Source organism: Nannobrachium achirus (assembly GCF_963921795.1).
Source record: "Nannobrachium achirus genome assembly, chromosome: 14".
In the NCBI taxonomy this organism is placed as follows: domain Eukaryota; kingdom Metazoa; phylum Chordata; class Actinopteri; order Myctophiformes; family Myctophidae; genus Nannobrachium; species Nannobrachium achirus.
The window spans coordinates 23,769,757-23,789,663 of record NC_137821.1 but is presented as its reverse complement, the minus strand read 5'-3'; the positions used below and the strand labels follow the sequence as shown (position 1 = coordinate 23,789,663).

The 19,907-nt window shown below is 43.6% G+C and overlaps 2 long non-coding RNA genes across 2 annotated transcripts; one reads left to right on the top strand and one right to left on the bottom strand.

Moving 5' to 3' along the window:
• Positions 1 to 11,313: 11,313 nt before the first annotated feature.
• Positions 11,314 to 14,462, bottom strand: LOC308297777. Its single transcript, XR_013962685.1, has 4 exons — positions 14,242 to 14,462; positions 13,945 to 14,053; positions 13,046 to 13,138; positions 11,314 to 12,761 (listed from the first exon to the last, which is right to left on the bottom strand). It is a non-coding gene; the product is annotated as an uncharacterized lncRNA (long non-coding RNA).
• Positions 14,463 to 15,672: 1,210 nt separating this feature from the next.
• Positions 15,673 to 18,376, top strand: LOC308298350. Its single transcript, XR_013962699.1, has 3 exons — positions 15,673 to 15,781; positions 16,588 to 16,680; positions 16,965 to 18,376. It is a non-coding gene; the product is annotated as an uncharacterized lncRNA (long non-coding RNA).
• Positions 18,377 to 19,907: the final 1,531 nt, after the last annotated feature.

The window sequence follows — 19,907 nt, the reverse complement described above, 5'->3', positions numbered from 1 at the left end:
TGCCGCCGGGGGGCCCAGAGGGAGAGCGCCCGTCGCTGGGGCAGGGCGATCAGAGAGATCTGGGTGTCTGGGCACGGGCCCTGGAGGTACGGGGGGATGGGGGGGGGGGAGGTGATGACAGACTGAAGGATCAATGTGATGCGGTGGCACACGGGCCCTAATGGGATGCATGGTGGACGGGTATAGGGCGGGGGTATATGATGGATGGGTGCTAGAGGATGTGAAGTCATGGGAGAGTTGGCAGCTGATCGGTGTTATTGTTGCCATTATGGTGGTTGCTATTGTTGCCGTCGCTTGATGCTCTTGTCTGTTTCTCTCTCTCTCTCTGTTTACCCCTTGCATGGTCAAGGTCAAGGCCATGGTGGACACAGTACTCAACCCCTGTTCTTGAGTCGAAATATAGATACTCCTGGTCAAAAATTAGTCAACTACAAGTGAAACTTGCTCTTAAAGGAGTAGTTCACCCCCAAAATGACTTTTTTCTATTGATTACTCATACCAAAAAATATAATTGAACTCGTGTATCCATGGCATGAGTCATCAATTGCAAAAGAAATGTCATTTTGGGGGTGAACTGCTACTTTAAGGGTTAGTGATGATAACCTAATCTGCAATGAAATAGATAAATGATGGTATTTATAATCTGATCCATGCTCAGCCCTGCACCAATCAAAGTCACTGAATTGGTTTAAAGATTGGGGACTCGGAAGAGTTAAGATTTCAGAATCTCAACAAAAAACACGGGTGTCTACATGACAAGAAAGAGACACCATGAAATTCCTGCCCTACTGTAGGTGCTTAATTCACCATAATGTAATTTTTTCCCTTGCTAGATAGTAGTAGTGGAGTCAAAAGTACAATATCTGTGCACTCAGATACAGATACTTTCCTTAAAGGTGATACTTTCTATCCTCACAAAGTCCCATTTCTGACCATTGTGTCTTTCTCTGTTTTTGGGAAGGCTGAGGTTAAAAGCTTTCCACGGGTTCTCAGAACAGGCTGTCCTGAATTGCTGCCGTCGCTGACGTCAGCGACGGCCGTTTTTGAAGATTTTTTCTTTTTCAAAATATTTTTTGGGGGGGTGGCGCAGTTCAGGCCAAAGGTGGAACTGCAGCTGAAAATGCTCTGAGAGCCATTCAAAAATGAGAGAGGCTCTCTATTCAGGAGTGGTAATTTAGCCTCAACCCTTTTGAAAAACGTTTTTGGGACATAAACAATATGATATAAATACTTTTTAAATGCATGGTGTATCACCTTTAAAAGGAGCTTTTTTTGAGCGGTGCTCCTAGAGGGAGCTAAGCTCCAACATCCGGCTTTGTCCGGGCCCCAAAAAATGCTCGGGCTCTGAACCGTGGCCTACTGTACATATTGACACAAAGCGTTAAAAGTTTTGTTGTACGCCCAGGGTCACATTGGCCAAGCTTCGCGCGACACTTAATGAAATTAACTCAAAAATAGCACCGCTCACTTCACACCAGGTGTGATTTATTTTCTTCACAAAGAGATTTAGTGTAGTTCAGGGGTCTTCAGGCCAAGGACCCCTTAGTGGACAGAGAGAGATGAAGCAGGGACAACCTTTTCATGAATTCCATATAAGCCTAGTTTTATGGTTTGACAGCACAATCATGAGTGTATTTTGGATTCATGTCAATTTGTGTTTTCAGATATTTAACCACTTGAACCGTCAATATGTAATAAACTTGACATTTCAGTCTGTACTTCGTCTGCTCTTTTTCCCTCTACACCAACCTCTTTGCCAAAAATAGCCGATCTAGTGAGCTTGTAGATCTGCTATTTTTGGCTATGCTAGAGTTCAAGTGGTCAATATAAAAAAAGGAGAAAACGGTTTCTATCACACAACGATTTGGACGACCCCCTGTTGAAGACCTTTGGTGTAGTTTACCAAGTTTAGAGGGTTTACGAGGTCAAAGCGGACTTTATTCCTTGCCAACCGTCGGGTCTGTGTGCTCCACATATGTAAGGTGTCTTGAGACAACGTGTGATTTTGGCACCCAAATAAAATGTAAAAATAGCTAAACAGTAATAACGAATATGAGCCAAAGTGGGGCAGCCACAGCTGAGTGGGTAGAGAGGCCTTCTGGTATAATCATCAGAAGGTCACCGGTTTGCCTCGCTGCCCCGCCGCCACCCACGTCCACGCCTCAAAGTGTCCCCCGAGCAAGACACTTAACCCCCATCCACAACACCCCCTACCCATCTGAGCAGCCATCAGCTGGTAGAAGGTGGAACTGAATAGGGGCCGTATTGGAGAGAAGTTGGCTCTCTTCTCACTACCTTCAAAGCAGTGTCGACTGCGTTTTATTTTTTTTCACTGACGAAAACTAAATAAAAACTAAGCTGTGATGACTACAACTAAGACTAAATATATTGACAATTTCGTCAACAAAATAAAAACTAGACTAAAACAGTAGGGAAGCTCACAACGTGTTAATTGTGCTGCGACAAGTTGTGAGCTTGTAGATCGCTATTTTCAGCATGCAACCAAGTGTAAAATCAGCCATTACGATGCCATCAAGGCCAATCAACTGTAGATTTAGTCGCCTAAAATCTTATGATATTCAGTCAACTAAAACTAGACAAAAACTAAAACTTTTCAGGTGACTAAATTATGACTAAAACTAAATGACATTTTATTCAAAAGACTATGTATGACTAAAACTAAATCAAAATTTGCTGTCAAAAACAACACTGCTTCAAAGGTGTTAACAATGATACTAATGAAGGCTCTGTTCCATTTCATGTACGGTAGTGGTTCTCAAACCTTTTATTTCAAGGACCCCCATAACTCTGAGAGTGTACAAATGGGAACCAAATTTGGTTCCATTTGTACACATTTTTAAGGGGTCATTTGGAAACCCCAAGGAACCATGGGGGTACCTGGACCAGGCACGTGCACACATAGACATCCGACGCGTTGTGAGCTTGGAGGTCGGCTATTTTCAATATTTCCACCAAAATGCCCTTTTAGGAATTTCAGCCCCTGCCTCTCTAACATTCTCTGCACGTCCCTGACATGGAGCCTGATGCACAAATATCAGCACTGACTCCCAGAATGGAACGGAGCCTTCATTAGTATTATTGGAAACACCTGTGAAGGAAGTGAGACCCAAATTCTCTCCAAACTGGCTGCTGTGCATAATAGCCTATTTCCATGACAAGGTCAACCATCTTATTAAAAGGTGCAAATTTGAGTATCTAAAAGGTCACAGCCTCCCAAAATGATTCCATGATTTTACCCCCGCGTCGGACCCGTCACTCCGCAAATCAGAGACGTCTTTGAAACATCAGAGAACATCCAGTTTTGAAAACACCTCTCCCGGCGCAACATCAACCGCGGAAAGAGCGCGGCGACAATAGCGCACAATCAGTGCTCCCGCGTCTGTGTCCTGAGCTCTAATCAATGACTATACAGTGACGGCGAATAGGCTGCTGATTCCATACGCCCAGGCAGAGAATAGACAATCATTGACTAATCAGGGCTCCATGGAAGAAGCCAGGCGGGCCTAACGGTACAGCTGTGCTCAATAAACCAAGCAGTAATTACCATATACATCATATACTGTACGTTATCAAACCGCCGGACTGAAGCTTATACATTATACAGTACGTTATCGAACCACTGTACTTAAGCTGCTTTCCAATGCTGGTGTGATCACCCAGTGTCAGACAGTGAAAACCACCATTGCTTTGTATGTCATATATTAACAGGCTGTTACTTGAGAATGAGTCAATATATATACATATATATATATATATATATATATATATATATTATTTTTTAAAGATTTGTTTTGGGGATTTCTATGCCTTTATTTGACAGGACAGCAGACTGACAGGAAATGGGGAGAGAGACGGGGAATGACACGCGGCAAAGGACGTCCGGAACGGGAATCAAAACGGCGACGCCAGAAGGCATCATAGCCTAGTATGTGGTATGCGCCTTGACCACCAGGCCAACGGGGCGCCCCGAGAATGAGTTAATATTTGTAACCATTTTCAACCTGCCATTTCACTAGATGAAGTAAATACTGTAATGTAGGGCAGTATGTGTGGTTAGTGGTTAATAGTAACACCTAACAACAAATGAGTTAGGGAGTCTTACTTGTAATATGAATAAGAGAGGTATGTCTTTCTGGCAAGACACCAAACAATACTTTTTAACTAAAGTCAAACTGATCACCTCAATAGCCCAATCTGATCACCTGGTAGATCAAACAGAGGTGGTGCTATAAAGGCAATGGTTCTCAAAGTGGGTGCTGCGGACCCCCAGGGGTCCTTGGGGGGTTCCAGGGGGTCCCCAGCATAATGTGTTAACGCAGCATCACAATCATTTTAACCACTTTATCCATATTTTATACATTGGCTATGAAACAAAAGCAGAGATGCAAACACTTCGTGCCACGTTGCGAGCTAGCACATCTGGTATTTTTGAAAGTTTTTAACACAACTATTCTCTAACGAGGTCCCTGGCACAGAATATTTTCAGATGGGGGGGTCCACGGTTAAATATATATCAATTTGGGAGTCCTTGAGAACTGCTGCTATAAGGTGTCTGACAGTATCGAGCGGTCAGCAAGGCTGCGATATGCAACGCTACGCAACACTACACCCACCCCATCAGAGAGGAGTAACGCTCATTTATTGGACTATTTACACCAGGTGCACTGGGACCTCTACTTGGACGTAGCTATCTAAATTAGATACACACACACACACACACATGCACACGCATTATCTGCAGCCTTCACACCGCAGACCTGAGCTGACGCGCCCCGGCACAGCGCACGTGCACATAGATTATCCATGCACGCACGTAAATAAATACATACATACATGCATATCGTCGTTGACGGGTGAAAACCTTGTATGTCCAAAACCGTTCGTTTTGCATTCATCATTTTAAAAATGATTTAAACTAGTGAAAACAGCCGATCTACAAGCACACAACGCCTCGCAATGCGAGGCGTTGTGTGCTTGTAGATCAGCTATTTTCACTACTTTTGTGCAACGGCCTTGTATGATGAAGCAGGGCTTTACTTTGCGAAAGAACGTACACATTTGAGACTTGGAGATACGAGGTTTCCACCCGACAACGACGATATGGTCCCCTTCAAGTAGTACACACATACACACACACACACACGTCCCTTTTCATGCAGTTCCGCCTGACCCTCTGAGCAAGCACATTTCCCTAATAGTGATTTCATAGCGCTTATGGATTTTCTACTAACGCAGACACACATACATGTACAGTACCCCACCCTATCCCACCCAAGCACTTTCAGTGTGTGTGTTTGTGCATGCGCGCATGTGCGTTTAGGTGTGTGTGCGGGTAATGTGTCTGTGTGCGAGTGGAGTCATGGCCGTGAACTGTCCACACTGCAGAGAGAACGCATGCTATTGACATCTTAATGCGATAAAAAGCAAAACAAACATTAGTACCTCGATCGTTATAATTATCTTCTGCCTGGAGGCTGGAAATGAATAATTCATAGTGCTTAATTAAATGGGTAGTGCAGACTCGCACGTGTATACGCAGAGTTTCTGTGCGCGTGTGCGTGTGTGTGTGTGTGTGTTGCATGTGTGGTGAGGGTGTTTTCGGGACAGTACATATTTAATTTTGACTGGCCTGTTAGAATACGTAGTGAGAGAAAGAGAGAGAGAGAGAGGGAGACTGAGAAAGAGAGACAGACAGACACAGACACAGAGAGAGAGTAGAGGATGTAATAGGCACGCAGGCCCGGTCGACCTTCAGCGTCGCGCGGAAGGAAGACTGTCAGCCGTTTAACATCAACGAACGTCCCTTTATACGTTTAACAGCCAGCATAATAACTAACCAGCCCGTCGCACTCCACAGCCCTCGCACACACTCTCTCTCACACACACACACACACACACACACACACACACACACACACACACACACACACACACACACACACACACACACACACACACACACACACACACACACACACACACACACACACACACGTATATATCGTCACCGTCGGGCAGAAACCTTGTATCTCCAAGTTTCACATTTGTATGTTTCTTCGTAATGTAAAGCCCTGCTTCATCACACAAGACTGACGCACAAGACTAGCGAAAACGGCAGATCTACAAGCACACAACGCCTTGCGATGTGTGCTTGTAGATCGTCTGTTTTCACTAGCTTAAATCATTTTAAAATGATAAATACAAAACGAACCGTTTTGGACATACAAGGTTTCCACCCGGCAGCGACGATGTGCACGTATACCAACGACGTGCCACCGAGTGGCTCCGGCGGTGTAACAAAGCGAAGTGTGGGATCTCTTTAATGCGATCAATAGAGGAGTCAAGGCCAGGCTAGTTAAATGGCACCAAGGCAGACAGTTACTCCACTCTCTCTGTGATTAACGTCTCGGCGGCGGGCCTCGGGAAGGCCCTGTGATGATGGCCCCCTGGCCCCGCCGCTGATAACACGCATAGATCTGTTACAATGCAGATGGAGGCATGTTACACACGCACATGCACAGCACGCCCATGCACGCCACACACACACACACACGGACGCCTCAGGGTGACATGCCAATTCTTGTCCATCTGGCCAGTGATGTATATCGGACCAGTTATCCATATATGGAGACCCCTGCATGATAGTCAACTATGTTTCATCAAAACATGCCCATATATGGGCATTACCAAATATGGGCATTCCCAGATATGCCTTAATATTGATGACATTGGGACAGCGATCTCCATATATGGGCATAAAATGTATGTTAATTAGTAAAGCCAAGCAGGGCCTTGACAAGATAGGGCCTGGGTTTGATGCCTGGGGGTCTCCATTTATGGGCATAAGGGACCAATATATTTTATGCCCATACATGGAGATCCCTATGTGAACCAGCCACACAGATATGGGCCATGTCTTGGCCATCTGGCCAGTGATAGATATCGATGACATCTATATGGGCATAAAAGGGATTCTGGGGAATACCCATATATGGACTTTTACATAGGTGATGTCACCAGTGATATCACCTGTGATGTCACAGTGATGTGTCAAGGGAACCAAGCCATAGACTGTCAAAATGTGTACACACGGTGACAAGCTGTGACATTTCTCATGGTAAACTGCGACTTTTGGTCGCAATGATGCTGGCACAATGGCGTCAGGAGAGAACAACATGGCCCTCAATGTTTACAAGACCAGAGAGTTGAACAGGAACTATAAAGGAAGGCGGGCAGAGAGCGCAGCAGTGACAGCTATTATTACATAATCGTCTAATCGTGATTTTTTTACATAATCGTGATTATTTTTCATAATCGTCATAATCGTTTCCATGTTGAAAAAGGTTCATATATTTTTTTTAAGTAAAAAAATTGTGGAAATAGCAGATCTACAAGCTCACAACGCGTCGCGACGCGTTGTGTGCTTGTAGATCGGCTATTTCCACTATCAATGTCATTTTTTAAGTAGAAAGTTTTCAAATATGTCCATTATTTCTTTGTATATTTAGGTCATGTGTCATATCTGCCACGTGCAACTTCAAAGCCTAAAAGCCAAACAGAAATGTAATTATCAACGACAAAAACAAATAAATCGTTAATCGTCAATTATTTGAGTGACAATTAATCGTCATGTAAAATGTCATATCGTGACAGCCCTAGTGGATAGGGTCAGTAACTTCAATTTCTTTTTGGTGTCCACATCTATACAGCTACACACAGACCAAGTGGTGAGGAAGGCACATGTTGACGCCCGGGATTCGAACGTACAAATTTGAAACTTTGCCCGGCGACAAGTGACGATATACAGTATATAATTTTGGGGTCCTTCACATGAAAAGGCTAAGAGAACCAGTGATGTACTGGACATACGACGGGTGTTGTGTTGAACAAAACTCGCTGGCCTCTCAAAGATCAGAGCCTCACCCCGGCTACCACAAGCTGTTTCAGATGCTATACCAGGTGGCAAGGGGCCTCATAGCCACAGAGCAACTGGCAGTAGATTAATAAACAGCTATGCTTCCCCCGGACAATTAAGATCTTGTGAGCAAACGACCGATGGAAAAATAAAAAATAAACACCCCTGCCATTTTAACAACATGTCTCTCATACAGTGTTCTCACAAATGCAGAGGAGGTCTTCCGCTCTTGCTTTCTGCACACATGTTGCACCCCTACTTACCTGCGTCTATGCATCACCCAGACTGCGGTGCCATGACAACTGAATATCCCTCGGGATCATTCAAGGTACACACACACACACACATGCGCGCACACACACACAGTCACACACACACTCGCGTAGGGCGGTGATTTTATGCGTGGCATTTTTTACTCTGAGCCTGAAGCCGAAAATAGCTGATCTACGCGCTCACAACATATCGCGCTGCGACAGGGTTGAGAGCTTGTAGATTTAATATTTTAACACAAAGTATTAATCAGGCATAACTCCATTCCTAACCGCTAAACATAACCTCTAAATTGCTAATCTCCTCAACCAGAGTCTTTTCCCAAATCTGATTTGCAACCATAAAACAGACCATTTTGCCTTGTGAGGACCAGGAAAATTGTTTAATTGTTAATCATAATGTTTATTTCTCTAATTCTACTATACTAGTGGGGACATTTGACCCTCACAAGTATAATAATACAGGTGCACACACACACACACACACACACACACACACACACACACACACACACACACACACACACACACACACACACACACACACACACACACACACACACACACACACACACACACACACACAGTGGTGGAAAAAGTACTTGGATATTTTACTTAAAGTTATACCATGTAACTTTTTTTATAAAACAAATCTTAAAATTGTCCTAACTGTTAAATCGCTAAAGTTTTAGAACCCCCACTCCGTTAATTTCAGCTTCTAAAGCCTTCTCTTTATATGTTTTCTACTTAGCCGTGACAGGGGCGGGATTTCCCGGCAAAATTACGTCATCTGCATCATCTGTATACGTTGTGTATACGTTGGCCAATCATATCGCGGATCATAAACACATGGTACACTACCGGCCAATCACGGGCGTATCTGCCGTATCTTCAGGAAGTAGCTTCCCTCAGCTACAGTGTTTACCATGGTGAAGGATTCTTAACCTCTTAATCAACAAATCCTGGCCAGAAAATTACGTTCTACCCCTCCACGGATTCGTATCGTCGCGGTGGTTTGCGGCGCCTCTCCGGTGGTGGTCCGCGACGACTGCGGGCGAAAAACGGCCGAAAAAAGCAATACCGCTACTGACCACTAGTTTAGCAACTTACACAGTAGCTTTAAGTAAAAGTATCAATACTGCAATATAGAAATACTCTGTTACTAGTAAAAGTCTGAAATTCAAAATTGAGTAAAAGTATGAAAGTATTGACATCAAAAGTAAAAGTACAAAATGTTTCAAAATAGCCGATCTTCAAGCTCACAACGTGTCGCATCGCGACGCGTTGTGAGCTTGTAGATCGGCTATTTTCAAATAGCCACGGTATAAAATAGGGCTAAAGTGATTTATGTATGTTTAATAAAATTACGTAACTAGTAACTAAACTTCTCAAATAAATGTAGTGGAGTAAAAGAACAATATTTGGATCCCAGAGTAGAAGTAAAACTACTGAAAATTGGAAATGCTCTACTTAAGTACAAATACCTCAAAATTGTACTTAGTTACTTTACACCACTGCACACACACACACAGGGTCGTGGTGCTGTCAGCACTCACTCACTCTCCGTCCCGTTTTCTCTCGCATGAGTTGACAGAGTGGTCCAGTAATATTACCCAGCATGCTTAGTGCTGACGCACCATCGGGCAGCAGGCAGCAGGCCTGGACGCTGCACTAATGCAAGCGTCCACTCACCTCATTATGCATTAGTGCCACGCACGCTTTTTTCATTACGCCCAAATGACATTTGGTAGCCTCCACTAATCAGCCACCCTCACACCGCACTCGTGGGAAAAAGGGAAATGATGCCTATGCAAACACATAATGCACGGGCACACACAGACACACAGACACACAGACACACACACACACACACACACACACACACACACACACACACACAAACCGCAATCACAGGCAGGGTGCACTTACGGATGCAAAGACAAGATCACAACAGACAGCAGCATGACACACATGCGCGCGCACACATACACGTACGCACGAACACGCACACACTTGAATGTATGTCTATACTTATGAGCAGGCCTGGAATTTTGTCATTTTAGGGGCAAGGCCACTTGGCCTTTGGTGTTGTCCATTTTTTGAGGGCACAACGGCCAAATGCCAGGGCACGAAGGCTATCAAATAAAACAAGATTTTAGTCCATTGAAAGAATTTGATTGAATTTAAGGGTTAGGAATGATGACCTAATCTGCAGTGAAATAGATAAATTATGGTATTTACAATCTGATCCATGCTCAGCCCTGCACCAATCAAAGTTGGTTTAAACCATCTTTAAACCAATCCAGGGGACTCAGGGGAGTTAGGATTTCAGAATCTCAACAAAAGACACTGGTGTCTACATGACAAGAAAGAGACACTGGTGTCTACTGTCTACATATTGAAAAGAAGGAGACAGAGGAGAAAGTGGTACAGTCAGCTGGGGCATTAAGGCCACTGTGGCCTCAGGTCATGACATTGGTTTGAGGGGCACAAGGCCAAACTGAGGGGCAACGGCGGCCATGGCCTTCATGGCCTCCATGAAATTCCTGCCCTGCTTATGAGGTCACCAAAATTTTGGGACAGAGATTTTATGAATAGCATTTTATTTTTAAATTGCCATTTCTTTGTTTTAAGATCTGCTTTTATGCTTTTATTGACAGGACAGTAGACTGACAGGAAATGGGGAGAGAGATGGGGAGCGACACACCGCAAAGGTCGTCGGGAACGGGACTCAAACCCGCGACACGCTGTCAGGCATTTGGGCTTGTGTGGTATGCGTCTGGACCGCTAGGCCAGCGGGCACCCTTAAATCGCCATTTCTAACCCTATGAGCCGAGAATTGCTGATCTACAAGCTCTCATCACGCTACACTGTGACGAGTTGTGAGCTTATGGATCAACTATTTTCGGTGTACAACACCAGTGTGTATCAAAGTATAAATCAGACATAACTCGAACCGTATAAATACCTAAACCAAACTGAATCTTTTCCTAAATGTTAACCCATGTCTAAAAATCGGTTTAATGGAGAAAAAAGCTGACAAACAGCCTCAAAAAACATGCACATCCAAAGCCATATAGGCTGGGTGCTGGACTAAAAGTAATCAATAATACAAAAGAAAAGAGTCCGCACACCAAATTTGCAGTTCCCAATATAGAGCTTTACTGTGGTAACGTTTCGAGCTGTATGCTCTTCCTCAGACCTTCACAGACAAGTCTTACAAACAGTTTTATAAGTGCAGAACACCCACACCTGTGACCCATCAGCCAATTAGTCCCATCAGTGTCATTGACCAATGACACATCCATAGTACATGTATGTTAGTGTATTTGTACATCATACACAAATCGTATATATAAAACAAAAAATACAAAATATCCTGTTCACCCAAGATTCAACAATACATATATACAAAAGGACTCAGGCCAAAAGCCATCATACTGCTACCTAAAGAGGCGCCTCTTGTCTACAGTACAAGTAAATAAATCCAGGGACAAAAACCTTTACATAAAAATATATCCAGCACAACCAGGAGAGACCACTTGTTTTGGGAGACAACCACCCAAACAGGACCCCACATAGGAGAAAATACACAGGTAAGTGGTGGAGATACATACAGGGATATACCCAAGTTTAGATGCACCCCCTATCCATTGAAACAGGTATGACAACACTGAGACCCACCAGGCTGTTATCATAGAAAGGGTTTAATGTCATAGTCCTCATTCAGACCCTTTGGAGCTAAAGTTTGTAGAGTATATATCCAAAAAAGTTCACGTTTAAGAAGCATATTGTTAATGTCTCCCCCTCTACGTGGAATCTTTACCAGCTCAATACCCGTGTATCTGAGCATAGATACATTGTGCCCCACTTTACTGAAGTGTGTGGCCACAGGGCTAGTGATAACATTATTGCGTATAGTACTGCGGTGTTCAGCAATACGTGTTTTTAATGGTCTTGTTGTCTTCCCAATATATGAGAGACCACAAGGGCATTTTAGCATGTAAATCACATTAGCTGTAGAGCATGTGATAATACCTCTTATGTTATACTTTTTCCCCGTATGTGGGTGGTTAAACGAGTTAGATTTGTGTGTAAAATTACACTGTTGGCATCTGCCACAAGGGTAGTTGCCTGATGGAATCTCACTAAGGAAATGAGAGGGAGCTGGGGGGGGCAAATCTGCCCTTACCAGCATGTTACGCAAATTTGGTGGCCTCTTGTGTACCACTCGGGGGGGATTTGGTAAACATTTTTTAAGGGCTGGGTCTGTGTCAATGATATACCAATGTTCTTTAATGGCTCTCTCTATGTCTTTGGATACTGGTGAATATTCCAGTGCACAGAGTACTCTGTGTTCAGTTTGTTTGGGTCTCTTGTTTGTCAAACATTCAGACTGTGTGATACCAGAAAAACGTGTTGCTGCGTTCTTGATCCAGGATTCCTTGTACCCTCGCTTCTGGAACCGATCCTCCATTTCCTTTGCTTGAGTATTGTAGTATTCATTCGAGCTGCAGATCCGTCTAATCCGGTTGAATTGAGAGATGGGAAGGTTCCTTTTGAGAGAGAGGGGATGGTATGAGTCACCATGCAGTAGGGAATTCCTGTCAGTAGGTTTTCTGTATAGGTTCGTTTTTAGGCCTTTATTTTCTTTAATAATTAGGATGTCTAGGAAGTTCATTTCCTTACCGCTTGCCTCCATTGTAAATTGTAAATGTCTATTATGGGAGTTCATAAATTTATGGAACTCATTTAGTGAGGCCTCTGAGCCTGACCAAATGAAAAAAATGTCATCCAGGTAGCGCTTCCAATTAGCAATGCATCCCACGAATGGATTTACCTCGTTGTTGAAGATGACATCTTGTTCGAAGAATCCCACATATAGGGAGGCAAAACTGGGGGACATCCTAGATCCCATGGCCACTCCAGAGGTCTGTAGGTAGAAAGTGTTGCCATACAAGAAGAAATTTGATTTGAGAATTTCCTTGGTTAGTCCTAGTAGACACTCTGTGCTAGGGTTGCAATCAGATCTCTGATCTAAGAACATTTTAGCAGCCTGTAGGCCTCCCTCAAAGGGGACATTAGTGTACAGAGACTCGATGTCCATAGTCACCAACAGGTCGGTTTCCTGAATTTGTGGGATTTCTTTTATCATTTTAATGAATTCCATCGAGTCTCGGGTGTACGAGGGTAACTTGGTGACTAATGGCTGCAGAAAATAGTCTACAAATGCTGACATATTTTCTGTTAGTGAACCAATAGCTGAGATAATCGGTCTGCCCGGAGGTATGTCCGTGAATTTTTTATGTATTTTTGGGAGAGTGTAGAAGACTGGAGTAATGGGAAAATCCACCCTCATGAAAGCATGTTCAGGTTTGGTGATAATCCCTTGCTCCAAAAGGCTATTAAGCCCATTGTGGATCCGTTGTTTGGTCTCAACAATGGGGTTATTCTCCAATTTTTTATAGAATTTTTCATTAGCCAGTTGTCTCAAGATCTCCCTGTCATAAGCATCTTTGTTTAAAACCACTATCGCCCCTCCCTTGTCTGCACTCTGGATGACTAGAGTCTTATCCTCTTTCAGAGAAGTTAATTCATCACGTTGCTCTTTTGACAGATTATCACAAAGTTTGTAGGTTTTCCTCTTATTAAAAATAATAGAGACGTCTCTTTCCACCAAACGGCAGTAGGTCTCCAAAGAGGAGTTTCTGTATTTAGGTGGAATGAACGTGGATTTACCTCTGAATGGGGTAGGTGCTCTTATGGGTGTGGGGGATGCGGTGTTATCCACAGATGTGCTGGCGTCGTCACTGGTTGATGCGTTTTCGGTCTCCACAGTCACTGTCTCCTGCGGTTCAGTGGAATGAGACACACTGTTAGCTGTGGCCGTACGGCATCCAAAGAATTCTTTCAATCTCAAACTCCGGAAGAATTTTTTCATGTCAATAGAAGTAGTGAATTCATTGCAATGTGTTGTGGGCACAAAAGAAAGGCCTTTACTGAGTGCTGAGATGCATATATTGGAGAGGGGCTTACTAGATAGATTGATGACGTTCAGCGCGTCTTCCCTCTGCCTCTGCCCGTCCTGGGTCCGCTCCTCGGTGGTAGTCTTGCGGCGTTTACCGCGTCTGCATTTCTTCTTTCGTGGAACCCATGGTCCGTTCCTAAAAAAACGCTGCCGTCAGAGTTCTGGCTGTTAGAGTCGGAGTCCCGTGTTGCAGAATTGCGTGTTGACATTCCGTGTTTGGGCCACTGCTTCTGGCGTCTTCTTCGTACGTTTGTGCTTGCAGGTGGCACATCCGGTTCCGTAGCTGGTAGGCGCCAACCGTAGACAGCGCCCCTCTGGTAGTCCGCCGAATCTCTCTCAAATTTCTTTCTCTTGTAGGCTATAATTTCAACCTCCAGTTGTCTTTTGCGGTTGTCGCATTCTTCCAAAATTTGGGTCAATCTATCCTTGTTGTTAATGCTATCTGCAAGAGCTCGTTTTTGTGTCACAATCTCCTCTCTTACTATGGCCAATTGTGATGACACCTCCTTAATAGTGAGTGCCATCAAATCAAATGAGCATTTATTTAAGATTTCACACCAACGGTCACAGAAGGTATCATTATCTTTACCCCACATTGGAATTTTGTTGACCCTTAGACCAATTGGTATCTTTTTCCCCCTCAGATAGTCACTTAGAGTTACCGCATGGAGAAATAGTCGTGTTTCCTTCTCCTGGAGTTTCTTAAGAGTAGCGGTTGAGACCCCTCCTGTGGGATCAGTGGTGTTATCATTGAAGAGGGAGTCTGTTAGCATGATGCGGGAATAGTCTTCCTCTGTGAATTCAAAAGTTGCCATGGTGGAGTCGGAGATTGGTTGAGCTTCAGTTCACAGATTAAATAATTAAAAGGTTTTAAAAATGGTCGTCCTCAATCTTACGGGAATTTAGGAGTGCTATGTCTAAAAAACATTACATGGAGAAAAAAGCTGACAAACAGCCTCAAAAAACATGCACATCCAAAGCCATATAGGCTGGGTGCTGGACTAAAAGTAATCAATAATACAAAAGAAAAGAGTCCGCACACCAAATTTGCAGTTCCCAATATAGAGCTTTACTGTGGTAACGTTTCGAGCTGTATGCTCTTCCTCAGACCTTCACAGACAAGTCTTACAAACAGTTTTATAAGTGCAGAACACCCACACCTGTGACCCATCAGCCAATTAGTCCCATCAGTGTCATTGACCAATGACACATCCATAGTACATGTATGTTAGTGTATTTGTACATCATACACAAATCGTATATATAAAACAAAAAATACAATGAATTCATGAATTCATTGCAATGTGCCCACAACACATTGCAATGAATTCACTACTTCTATTGACATGAAAAAATTCTTCCGGAGTTTGAGATTGAAAGAATTCTTTGGATGCCGTACGGCCACAGCTAACAGTGTGTCTCATTCCACTGAACCGCAGGAGACAGTGACTGTGGAGACCGAAAACGCATCAACCAGTGACGACGCCAGCACATCTGTGGATAACACCGCATCCCCCACACCCATAAGAGCACCTACCCCATTCAGAGGTAAATCCACGTTCATTCCACCCAAATACAGAAACTCCTCTTTGGAGACCTACTGCCGTTTGGTGGAAAGAGACGTCTCTATTATTTTTAATAAGAGGAAAACCTACAAACTTTGTGATAATCTGTCAAAAGAGCAACGTGATGAATTAACTTCTCTGAAAGAGGATAAGACTCTAGTCATCCAGAGTGCAGACAAGGGAGGGGCGATAGTGGTTTTAAACAAAGATGCTTATGACAGGGAGATCTTGAGACAACTGGCTAATGAAAAATTCTATAAAAAATTGGAGAATAACCCCATTGTTGAGACCAAACAACGGATCCACAATGGGCTTAATAGCCTTTTGGAGCAAGGGATTATCACCAAACCTGAACATGCTTTCATGAGGGTGGATTTTCCCATTACTCCAGTCTTCTACACTCTCCCAAAAATACATAAAAAATTCACGGACATACCTCCGGGCAGACCGATTATCTCAGCTATTGGTTCACTAACAGAAAATATGTCAGCATTTGTAGACTATTTTCTGCAGCCATTAGTCACCAAGTTACCCTCGTACACCCGAGACTCGATGGAATTCATTAAAATGATAAAAGAAATCCCACAAATTCAGGAAACCGACCTGTTGGTGACTATGGACATCGAGTCTCTGTACACTAATGTCCCCTTTGAGGGAGGCCTACAGGCTGCTAAAATGTTCTTAGATCAGAGATCTGATTGCAACCCTAGCACAGAGTGTCTACTAGGACTAACCAAGGAAATTCTCAAATCAAATTTCTTCTTGTATGGCAACACTTTCTACCTACAGACCTCTGGAGTGGCCATGGGATCTAGGATGTCCCCCAGTTTTGCCTCCCTATATGTGGGATTCTTCGAACAAGATGTCATCTTCAACAACGAGGTAAATCCATTCGTGGGATGCATTGCTAATTGGAAGCGCTACCTGGATGACATTTTTTTCATTTGGTCAGGCTCAGAGGCCTCACTAAATGAGTTCCATAAATTTATGAACTCCCATAATAGACATTTACAATTTACAATGGAGGCAAGCGGTAAGGAAATGAACTTCCTAGACATCCTAATTATTAAAGAAAATAAAGGCCTAAAAACGAACCTATACAGAAAACCTACTGACAGGAATTCCCTACTGCATGGTGACTCATACCATCCCCTCTCTCTCAAAAGGAACCTTCCCATCTCTCAATTCAACCGGATTAGACGGATCTGCAGCTCGAATGAATACTACAATACTCAAGCAAAGGAAATGGAGGATCGGTTCCAGAAGCGAGGGTACAAGGAATCCTGGATCAAGAACGCAGCAACACGTTTTTCTGGTATCACACAGTCTGAATGTTTGACAAACAAGAGACCCAAACAAACTGAACACAGAGTACTCTGTGCACTGGAATATTCACCAGTATCCAAAGACATAGAGAGAGCCATTAAAGAACATTGGTATATCATTGACACAGACCCAGCCCTTAAAAAATGTTTACCAAATCCCCCCCGAGTGGTACACAAGAGGCCACCAAATTTGCGTAACATGCTGGTAAGGGCAGATTTGCCCCCCCCAGCTCCCTCTCATTTCCTTAGTGAGATTCCATCAGGCAACTACCCTTGTGGCAGATGCCAACAGTGTAATTTTACACACAAATCTAACTCGTTTAACCACCCACATACGGGGAAAAAGTATAACATAAGAGGTATTATCACATGCTCTACAGCTAATGTGATTTACATGCTAAAATGCCCTTGTGGTCTCTCATATATTGGGAAGACAACAAGACCATTAAAAACACGTATTGCTGAACACCGCAGTACTATACGCAATAATGTTATCACTAGCCCTGTGGCCACACACTTCAGTAAAGTGGGGCACAATGTATCTATGCTCAGATACACGGGTATTGAGCTGGTAAAGATTCCACGTAGAGGGGGAGACATTAACAATATGCTTCTTAAACGTGAACTTTTTTGGATATATACTCTACAAACTTTAGCTCCAAAGGGTCTGAATGAGGACTATGACATTAAACCCTTTCTATGATAACAGCCTGGTGGGTCTCAGTGTTGTCATACCTGTTTCAATGGATAGGGGGTGCATCTAAACTTGGGTATATCCCTGTATGTATCTCCACCACTTACCTGTGTATTTTCTCCTATGTGGGGTCCTGTTTGGGTGGTTGTCTCCCAAAACAAGTGGTCTCTCCTGGTTGTGCTGGATATATTTTTATGTAAAGGTTTTTGTCCCTGGATTTATTTACTTGTACTGTAGACAAGAGGCGCCTCTTTAGGTAGCAGTATGATGGCTTTTGGCCTGAGTCCTTTTGTATATATGTATTGTTGAATCTTGGGTGAACAGGATATTTTGTATTTTTTGTTTTATATATACGATTTGTGTATGATGTACAAATACACTAACATACATGTACTATGGATGTGTCATTGGTCAATGACACTGATGGGACTAATTGGCTGATGGGTCACAGGTGTGGGTGTTCTGCACTTATAAAACTGTTTGTAAGACTTGTCTGTGAAGGTCTGAGGAAGAGCATACAGCTCGAAACGTTACCACAGTAAAGCTCTATATTGGGAACTGCAAATTTGGTGTGCGGACTCTTTTCTTTTGTATTAAAAATCGGTTTAAGACATACAGTACATGTTTCTTGTAGTACGTGAATGTACATGAATCTCTCAGATTCTACTAGTGGGGACATTTGACCCCCCCATCTATAGCAATACAAGCACACACAATGCCGAGCTGAAGATGCGAACACATCAAAATTGCCATCCGCCAACAGAGGTCATGTTGTTAAGCACACAGACATAGCGCTCTGAGCACTTTAACTGCAATGTAAATTAAAACATGCACACGCACGCTCTGCCAGGGTACAAGGGTGCCTGTACCTCTGCCAGAGGATGGAGACATACAGACACACACACACACACACACACACACAACATCAAAAGGGGCTTGAGCCCCTGCCCTTTTATCGGTCTGTTTCCAGACCATGAATACTGTTTTTACTATGGTTAAAGAAATGAAAATGCCGTCTTTCCATGCCATACCTGAAGGCAGCGTTCAAGAGAATTACCCTTTCCAAACTCTCCTGAATAGAAATCCAGTTTTGACTTGATTATGCTTAGTTCAGTGTGGTATCAAGCAGCGCGACGCGTCGTGAGCTTGGAGGTCTGCTATTTTCTATATTTTCACAAAAATGACCTTTTAGAAATGTCAGCCCCTGCCTCTCTGCAACATTCTCTGCACGTCCCTGCACACACTGTGAGAGAGACAGACGGATGAGGAGAGGAGAGGAGAGGAGAGGAGAGGAGAGGAGAGGAGAGGAGAGGAGAGGAGAGGAGAGGAGAGGAGAGGAGAGGAGAGGAGAGGAGAGTGAAGATTGGACAGGCAGCAGTGTATGGGGATAATGCCCCCGTGAGTACTGACTGAGTGATTAGGTTTAGTGTTTCAACCTTGGGGCCACAGTGGGCACGGCTGTGTATCAGTGTTGTCTTGTGGGTGTGCTGCGGACACACACACACACACACGTGCGCGTGCATGAGAGTGTGTGTGTGTGTGTGTGTGTGTGTACTACTGTATGGTACCGGGGACTAGGTGTATTGTTTCAACCCTGAGGTGTTTGTTGTTGTTCACACCACCGCGCTGACCTCTACCTGAGCCCGGGAGCGGTAGGTTGCTTTCGCCGAAAAACACTTTTTCCCCCGACTTCCGACAAAAGCCTTGACATGCTCTCCTAGTCCCCCAAATAACAACACATCAATAAAAGGCTACCGTGCGGAATATTTTCCGAGAAGGAACAACCGCGAGTAGCCTTTTTTTATATATTTTCTTATTTGTATGAACCGCCCACGTGGAGCTAATAAAAAAAAAGCAACCTTTCCCTTACACTGTACAAATGCGTCTGTTATTCTCATTAAATGTTCTACCTCATTTGTCCTTCTCTCGCTGCTGCCCTGCTGGCAGTGATGAAGTCTGGCGGGGATATACCGCTGCAGCAAATACTGTGGAGGAAAAAAAAACTAAACAAAAACACAGTTCATAACCTGAAAACTGTTCTCTCCACGCCTGTAAGATCACAGCTTTTTCTTTTTGAATATAAAAGGTGG